Source organism: Perca flavescens, chromosome 22 (genome assembly GCF_004354835.1).
Source record: "Perca flavescens isolate YP-PL-M2 chromosome 22, PFLA_1.0, whole genome shotgun sequence".
NCBI lineage: Eukaryota > Metazoa > Chordata > Actinopteri > Perciformes > Percidae > Perca > Perca flavescens.
In genome coordinates, this window is record NC_041352.1 from 10,521,552 (window position 1) to 10,531,677 (window position 10,126).

Sequence of the window (10,126 nt, forward strand, 5' to 3'; positions counted from 1 at the left end):
AACCTACGTAGACATTACAGTAAAACCCCAGCCCAGTAGCAATTTTAGGTTATATTCAGCTTTTCAAAAAGGTACATTTTATTTGTGTCAGTTTCAAATTACACCCTTCGAGAGTTCTGTTTACAGGCCGTCGCCTCACACCTTGTATGCATTGGCCCTCTTACATTCCTCAAAGTCAATTAGATTAGTTTCACTCCATGCTGGATGGCAGAGTTACTCCCTGTCTTCTGCCGTAACCTGAAAATGTATCCATTCAGGAAACACTTCCCATCCTCCCTCTGCTTGCCCACAGATTTCTCCATTTTACAAAAATGATAGACTACCTTGAGTCACTCAAGCATAGCTAAGTGCCTAAAATATAAATGTACCTTGAGTCTTGAGGTCAATCCTCAAATGAATGACTCTTTACTGTGCAGAGTGTGAGCAGATGCGATTGAGCAGCATTCAGGGCACAGAAAGTTTCTGCAGCTGCACTTTGTGGCTCTATTGACCAAAAATAGACAAATTCATGCAGCGTTTAGTTCTGTATCCTCCCCACTGTTGTCTGCCCCATGAAGTCCTTGTGACCAGGCCACAGAATCCAGATAAAAACTTAGTTCTTAATAAGCTTTCTCGCTCAGACACACAAATCATTCCACTCTGAGAAGCACAAATTTACTGCTGACGCATTGAAAATGTTCAAATTAAACGCGCATTGAAAGACTCAAGTACATGTGTGGACATACACTCAAAAAGAAAATACATACACAAAAATCCATGCTCGAGCATACCGTACAAATGCAAAGGCTCAGTCACAAATCTATTCTTCTGAAAGTTCTTCTTCTACTGTCTCTCCACACAAACAAAAACCCTTTTGAACCCAAAGTGTATCCCGCCTGTGAAAAATTAAACACTTTAAACAAATTGAATCGCCAAATCCAATTTGTCATCATTTTGCTTTTATTTTCTTGTTTCTGGCTTTCAAGTCACTTGGTAGATGTCACACAAACGAGAAAAAAAAAATCAGACATGTTTATACTTAAATCAATTTGTACTCTTGCAATTGAGGCAGTGTCATGCCTATTGTGCCCTTCGTGGCAGCTTTAATGTTCTTGCAGCACTAATTCTTCTGCCTCTGTGGTGAAGAACCAATAAAAAGAGGCTTAGTTAGTGATGCGTCATAACAAGGACAATGTTCATCATTCAGCTGCAAGGGGACTACTCTTTCTTCTCAGGACCTTTTTTTCTAACTAAAAAATATGAGATCAAACAGGAGGAGAGCGTCAACCATGTGATTTGAAGCTGTCATCTACTGAGCTGTTTAATTTCTTTAACCCTTGGCCTGGTGTCGAAATGGAAACTCTGAAAGTTGTTGGAAATAAACAGCAGGCGGACTCGTAAAACACCTGTTTGCAGTATGGAGGCCTGAAAGCAGGAGTTGTTAATAGCCAGCCATAAATCGCTCACTCCATTGTTCTGTCACCAAGTTGCGGGCCTGCATTTCTCTGTGGGATTCATGAGGTAAAACTTTGTTGAAAGTAAGTAACGCCCCCCCCCCCCCCCCCCTCCCTTTGCTACTTTGACATCAAACATTTTAAAGCATCAATCGCCATACACACCATGCTTACCTTTGAAACTGTGAGACCAACTCCCGAGCCGTGACCTTACACAAACATGCAAATTGCCTTTTGAATTTCAACGCTTTGCGAGTGATTTGGTTCTCTTCACATAATCTACGTAAAAAAACATTTCATACATTTGAATGCAAAATTGCTGCCTCGTATTGTGGAACACAATTTGACTATACTGTAAATTAGTCACAGCTCTTTACCAGACGCTTTTTGGTGGACTGCTGATATTAAGATTAATGTTTACACAGAAGAACATGCTTTTTATCAATTTATCAGAACTTAGCTGCTGTTGACCTTTTGTGAGGGCTAGGGAGCGCCAGCAGAGAAGGGTCTTTTTCCTTATCAGTCTTCAAACACAAGCTGTTTTGGTTTAGGCCACAGAAAGCATGGAAGGTGTGTGAATGTGTGCGATGAGCACATTCATGTCTGTGTCACCTGGTCAGGCTGAGTAAATCCCCCACCCTTTTTATTTTTTTTTGGACGTCTCAGCCGTCTCACTGATACAAACCACAGGTCTGCCAAACAAAGGAGGAGGCAGAGAGATTGCAGGGGAAGGGGGAAAGAGCAGTCGTCACAGACAAGCCTGGACGGGACAGGAGGGAGACCTCTGGCCTTCAAGCAGTCGTCCCTCAGAGTCTCCTCGGACAGCGGGGGGGAGGATCAGCTCCCTGTAACACGTTGCACAAAGACAGCAGGAGGAGCAGAGGGAGGAGCGCTGAACACCTGAGATCAGATCTGCTGATCACTTGCCTGCAGTAAAGAGTCAACTCTGCATTCATCATCCTTTTAAAGAGCCAGGACCCACCCATTGTGAGGGGAAAAACATCAAGGGGTTTAAGAAAACACAGAAGGAGATACATTGTGTCTCTCGTTGGAATAGGTGTATTCTTTTTTATTTTTTGTTGCAGTTTATAAGCCATAGAAACCTTAAGTGTAGTTGATTTAGCTCCGTTGCTTTTCATTCTTTAACAAGTGCCAGTTTAAATTTTTCTATTATAAATCAGATTTTAAAAGTCTTAAGTGGGAAGAATGTGAGACCACTATGAGTCCGGCTGGTATACTGTGTACTGGTATTCTTCTGCTTTAAACGGTAGACAGAAAAAGTAAAAAAAACAACAACAAAAAAAACAAGGGCCACACCAGCTTTTCTACATTCTCTGTCTAGTTAATGTTGGGAGGCTCTAATAAAAAGCCACCATGTGCCAATTGAGCGCCTACAATTAACAGATTAGAGTGATAAAGAGGTTGCATGGCTGCAAGGCATGGGGCCGCCTCCACGGGCCCTCGGGGCTCCACGATGGGCAGGAGCAGGCGGAGGAGGAGGAGGGGGGGCTGAACCTCTGATGAAGGGCCCAGATAATCTCTTCCTCCCTCCTCCTCTCTCCCTCTCTCTCCCTTTCCCTCCTCCCCTCTCAATTCTCCTCCCCTCTCCCCGCCACTCCACCCCACCCAATCCCTCGCACTCTGTGCCCTGGAGCACCTTTTGCAAATACCTGCTCAATATTCCAGTTGGGGGTGCAGCAGTGGTGGTGGTGGTGGTGGGGCATGTGGTGTGTCTGCAGAGGGGAGATACAACACACAAAAAAGCCGCTTGAAACAAAAAGCGGAACATCTGCTAAAGCGATTGCGAGGTAAATATGTTTGACAATTATTGTTTACAGTGACAGTGGTAACAGTTTCAACACCCAAATCAAAAACCCCACCATTTCTCTATTTGCAGTGAAACAGATGGGCCTACAGCGATCCATTAGCAACCTGTCAAAAGCTTTATTCTCAACTTACTTTTATGTCTTTGCTTCTTTGCTGTGTGACTGAGGAGAGGCACTATTTGGGCATAATGATTATTATCTATTTGCCCAGCATAAATCAGATACCTACAGCTCATTGTGTATATTATTCTGTATTTTTTTTTTGTCTTGCTCTTTCTTTACTTTCTTCTCCTGCCAGTGTTTACTGTTCAAGGAGAGCTGCTTGAATCCTCATTTGTCTCTCCCTCTTCACATATCATTGTTTTATTGATGGCCATACACTCTACGTTGCACTTGAAAGTGCCTGCATAACGATTTTTTTCACCAGTTGTTGTTTTGTGTTTGTTTGCTTCAGCAGTGAAATCCAATACATTTGGGGCATTTCTTATTCGTTTGAGTGAGATTATTCGACTATAGAAATTATTAACAAGTTGCCTCTTTCACACTTCAGTCTGGATTCTCACGCTACCTTGAGAGATCAACACGAGCCGTTATGAGCGAGCATGCAAAGCAATGACTTTGAATGATTTTAAGGTTCCTAACCAAATCGATTGGCAGTGGTTTTGGAACAAGAGAGGTGCAACGTGAGACCTTTTCCTCCATTTTTATTTTGTTTGATGCAAGCATGACGTTCAACACAGAATCAAATAGAGAATACTTCATGCTGCAGCAAGAGGAAGCCTGTTATTTCAGCTGATGGGGACAGGATTTGGAAGTGTATGTGTGTGTGTGCGTACGTGCACGTCAACATGCATGTGTCTGTCAATGTCTGTGAGTGTACATCAACAAAGACTAAGGCGTTATCTACTGCAACCCCTGTCACCATTTTTCCCCAGCACTGTACTGTTCTAAATACGCTCAATCAAATAATGTGTTGGGAATAATTAACCCCAGAGCCCCCATTGGTTCTAATTGGCACCTATTAGAGAGCTGTATGATTCCTTGATAAACACTGAGGAGAGAGAGCGAATGGCAGCAGTGGTGGTGGGCGGAGGTTTGATTGGTAAGCAAAGTGCGGGAGCGATGCATACCGGGGGTAACCAACATTTAATTATCAATGAGGTTTTCGCAACACTTTAGAGAGGCCCCGGGCATCGTTTCCTTCAGTGGTAGTAATGGGCTCTTTTTAATGGAACTTGTGTTAAACACGGTGCTGCCACTGCACAGCTTTGGCGCTCAGCCCCAGCCCTTAGTTGTGGCTGCTTTAATTTAGGTGACTACTGAAAGAAGACGGAGCTCATTTGGGTTACACATTTATGAAAGTGTGTACCAGGGCCATGGAGGGAGATAAAGAGGGTGCCCCTGCATTTACATTTTCTCATTTGTATCTGCTGTGCGACTTCTTCAATGATTCATCTATTCATGTTGTATCTAACAGAGTTCGGACAAGTCTGCTAGTTGACAACACATGTCCTTGTATTAAAGGAAACACCACATTCTGCTCTCTATTCAAACTCCTACAAATTGTGGTTTCATTTTTAACTTTTTAGACACAGCAATTGAGCCACACTGTTTTAAATGACTGGTGGTTAAATGTCACTTTAATGTCAACTCCACCTGCTGCCCCACACAATCCTTAATGTGGTTTCCCAGTAAGACCAGTAAGAACTTTATATGATATGTCATACGATTTTTCAACCAAACAAACTTGCCTCTATCCTACATTTGACCCATTTGTTTACCCTAGTGTCAATAATACTTATTTTTTCTCCTTTTCTTTAGAATGTGTGTTTTTATAAAAACATTGGAAGGCCAGGAACTGGTTGTCATGAGGGCTCAACATGTTCACATTTATTAAACACAATCTGGAGACAGCATAATACGCTTATTTTAATGAAAGAGTGGAAACAAAATCAGGTATGTGAGGCCTTTATTGTGAAGGGGCTGGAGGCGGTGGAAAACTCACATTTTCAAATTGTGCTTTTTGTCATGTGCTGTGCTTTCTATCACTAAATCAAGCAATAAATACACAGTTCAATTTTTAATAAAAAAAAAATTAACAATCATTTGATGGAAATAAATGTGAAAAGTACTTTAAAGTGCTCATATTATGCTTTTTGGCTTTCCCCTTTCCTTTATTGTGTTGTATATCTTTTTGTGCATGTTACAGGTTTACAAAGTGAAAAAGCCCAAAGTCCACCCCAAAGGGACTTTCACAAACTGCTCCAAACAGCTCTATTGTAGTCCAGCCTTTACTTCCGTGACGAACGTACGTCACTTTGTAACACACGTTATAATGCTTACCTAGCTGCTAGCGTGGCACGTCCTCATACTCTGCTTCTGACTGGCTAGTAGTCCTTACCTAGCTATTGCGCATGTGCGACTCCCAACAAAGATGGAACAGAAGTGAGATGTCTCACTCTGTAGCTAAAACAGAGAGCTCAACACACAGGGTGAAAAGAGGAGCTGCAGCAATGTGCACTACAATAAATATATTGTGTTTTCTGAAAATTAAACCACATATACCTATTCTGGTACAACCTCTAAATACAATTATGAACCTGGAAATTAGCATAATATGCGCACTTTAGCACAATAGCAATGAGCAATGAGCACAATATCAATTTTATTCTTGTCTTTTAATGTTTTTAATTTGTTTATTATTGTTTTTTAATTGTTTTCTAACTGCTCTTTAATGTTTTATGTAAAGCACTTTGAATTGCCCTGTTGCTGAAATGTGCTATACAAATAAAGCTGCCTTGCCTTGCCTTGCCTTTAAGAAACCACAAGTCTACAATGAATGGCATTGTGTCAAACCATTGTCTTCCCTGAAAAAAGTCAAAGCAATCACTACTTATAGCAAAAGGTGTCATAAATTATCGTATCTCACCGGAAATACTGTATTTCTTTAGCTATATGCAAAGTCTACAAAGGTATGTGATTCTGTTTTTGGAAATGAGAACTGTGGAAGGGTTGAGGTACTGGCTTTTTTTTTTGGCCTTCATCATAGGCCTGAGGCGTGATCCTCCTCCTCCACAGCACTTGCATTGGGACTAACGCTGGGGCAAAGGGGCTCGGGGCAGAGCCAAGCCCAAGCCTGACCCAGTTTTCGGGGGGTTCCTGATAGCAGACGGCTGCGAGTCTCAGGTTAACCCTCCATCAACACCAGCTCCTGTAATCTGGCCTAGCATGTGCCAATCAAGCCTGAACACGGTGACAAGTTTATGATGACACGGCCATCGTCCTCTCTCCTCTCTTTGCTGCCTGGACATCTCAAACGCAGGAAAACATCCCAGTGATTATGGCATTTCAGTGTCAGCTGGCACGTTGAGTTTGGCCAGAAGCTTGAGATTGACAATGGAGAGACAACATGTTTGTGAGCTTTTTGCTAAGCTTATTGGGAAAGGTTGAGGTTTTTGGCAAACAAGTGTTCAATGGTATTAGATGAAACTTGTTTGAGGAAGAAAACCATCAGCTCACATTTACATCCATGAGCACACTTTTTTTCATTGATTCAAACAAATACTTAATATAACTTCAAATGGATTTTAATATGTGCAGAAAACGCAGAACAAAGGCTCATGAAAGTTCACACATTTTCCCTCCATTTTCCAGCTGTCAATAGGGAATCCTTTTTCTGGACACTCACATGTAAGCATACTGGGAAAGGAAGAGAGAGAAAGAAGAGAGAGAGAGAGAGAGAGAGAGAGAGAGAGAGAGAGAGATAGTGAGTATGGGAAACAGAGGGAGAGAGAGCAGCACATCTGACAATCCACTGGAATGAAAGTGAGCCCCTCAAGCTAACAAATTCAGAGGGAAAATTACAGTTTTGCGCATTTGTGTCAATATGCATGTCAAAAGGTAATTGGGAAATTGTTCTGCAATGTCAAGTCCTGTTGGCAGTGTTTAGCCTGTGGTAAGATCAAAACCATTTCTTCACAGGCTCCAAGAGGCCAGACCAAGCTCTCTAACTCTCTCAACCGTACAAGACTCTCCTTTAAGCTAATAATGTGTCTGTTTATCGTAAAGTATTGTACATTATTATCAGCTGCTCACAAGAGCTGCTGGCAATGACAAGAAAAACTGTATTGTACTTCTGCACTGTCATTAACAATTTGAGATCAATTATGTTAAACAAACATTAAATAAGGATGGACAATTCTTTTTCCTTTATAATGTTTGAGTGGTCATTCAGATTACTTATTCATCTCATGTCTCATGATCAGCCATGTTTGTGTTGATTTTGCAAGGTTAAAAATGCATACTGTTGCTAAACTGCTGTGTCATTATTGACACTATGCTGAGGTGGCTCAATCATATCATTTCAATTTTTATTTTTAAGGTTTTAACTAGCTATAACCAACATGTTTAACCCTAACCTTAGGCAAAGTCATATGTATTGCCCAAAAAAAACAAAATGTAACCATTAAGATAATTTTCACAAGAAATAGGATAGGAAGAAAATACTCATATATATATATATATATATATATATATATATATTTATATTACAATACAATAACACCATGAGAATACAGCAACAAAAATAGTCTTGCACCTACAGTTAGTTACTTTACCACGCGTTATTCATTCATTTCTGATTTATTATAAGTTAATACCACTTCCTCTACCACTGGGTATGTGCACAAGGGTCACCGTGCCTTAAGGTGCTGTTACACTACCAATAGAAAGAGTTCCATTAGTTGTGGTTTCAATAGAGACTTCCTTTTAACAAAAGTCTTAAATGCAGTTTCACCAGGTTTTCCGCTCTATTATGTGTGGAATTGTAGGCTGAACAATGAAACCTTGTAATTCTTAAGCACGGCAGAAAGATATTGAAGACAGGCAGAAGAAATACAGCTCAATGGGAAAATCACACCAATATATTAGTCCGCTTTCAAAATCTATCCAAAGTCAAGCTCCCAATGTGACACTCATAGTCATGTGATTCATCTGAAGGGTTTCAATGCGTTACAGTAGGTACATTTGTATCTTTATTAGGGTTAGAGTAATGATTTGGCCATGGTGAGGCCTGCTACAGTCACACGTCTTCATGCACATACAAATAATTGCCAATCCTTGTCATACAAATGAGTCACAGTGTAGAGAACGGCCTCCTTGCAAAGATTCAGGCATCAGGTGCTATCAGGAGTGTTGGCTTGAAACTGGCTGCATGACCTTTGTCACCTGCCACAGCCCCTATATATATATATATTTTTTTTTTTTTTTTTTTTTTTTTTTTCCACATGCACAGGCCTAAACAGCAAGATGCCTCTTGGAATTACTAAAGGTTATTTAAAGTTGGATTCACTTTATTCTCCTTTTAGAGTGAAGTGGGCATTTATTTTTGGTGCTACATGTCTTTCATGCATTTTATATCAAAATGATAACTTGCAATACCCAAACAACAGCAGAAAACATTTCCAAAAAGGAAATAGAGGCATTTGTGGGAATTTAGCAGCAGTCTACTCTCCCTTTACATCTAAGAATAAATATGGAAGTCACTGCTGGATGAAGTTAAACCTGTCTAACCTGAAGGCAGAAGCAAACCCATATGGACAGAATGGGCCCTATCACCTGGCATTAGAGTTTTAGGACCCTATCATCCTGGACCCTTCAGGGGATGAGGTCCATAGTGTTTTCAGTATGTGTCCCATTTCCTTATGAATTTCTTCTTTCATTTTGGGAAACAAATGGACATTTTTGTAGGAATCAAGAAAACATCTCTTCTGTTCTTGTCCATTTACAACAGAAATTTGGATGCACAGTTTTCCCCCTAAAGTCTGTATGTTTTTTGAGCAGCTGGATGATGTCCAAATAAATGCGTAGGAGTCAAAAAAGTAAGCAATAAAAAAAAAATGCTTCAGTTATGAATAACAACATCAGGTGAGTTTAATGACCTTAATAAAGCCCTTTGTGGTGTTTTGCATTTCCTCTCACAACTTTAGTCATACTATTATATCCATCCATTTGTTTTGGTAGGCCTCTATAAATATAGCCTAGTTTTATTTGTATTTTTATTTATATTTATATTTCGTTGCATTTGTATGTATTGTGCTGTATAGTGTAATTCCTGTTTATTTCCGTTTTAATCAGTATTCACTATAGCGTGTTATGGTGTATTTATATGACATATTTAAATGCTATTATTATTATTATTATTATTATTATTATTATTATTATTATTATTATTATTATTATTATTATTATTATTGTATTATTATTATTTGTATTATTTGTATTATTATTAATCATTTAGTTTGGGGCGTGAAGATAAATAAATAAATGCCCAACAAAACGTGCAGCAACTCGCAGAAAGACAGAAAGGGAAAAAGAGAGGGATGGAGAAAGAGAGACAGAGGCGGGGGGTGTAGACCAATCGTTAAAGGGCCAAGCAGCCAGCGAGTTGATTAGGTTCGGGAGAGAGAGAAGCTGCTGCGGCTTTCTTTGCGCACAGACAGGGTATAAGTCCTTTATCATGGGGAGGCACCGGCGTGGCCCCGAGCTATTGCTGGCCTGAAGCAAAGTACCAGAGAGAAGAAAAAAAAGAGAGAGGGAAAAAAAAGGGTGGGGGTCTATCATCAAACTTCATAATAACGCTTGGGGTTTGCCACAGCTGCGCGGTGACCCTTTTATTTTGCTCTGATGGAACAGATAGCTCACTATGAAATAGTGTGAAATTATCATGTCTATTAATTCAGTCAGACATCCACGGCTCTCCGCTGCCACCCCCCACCCCCCAACTCTCTCTCTCTCTTTCTGTTATTTCATTCCTTATCCGTGGAAATATGTGATTTCCTAGCAAATGCTCCATTTTACTAAAGTGAT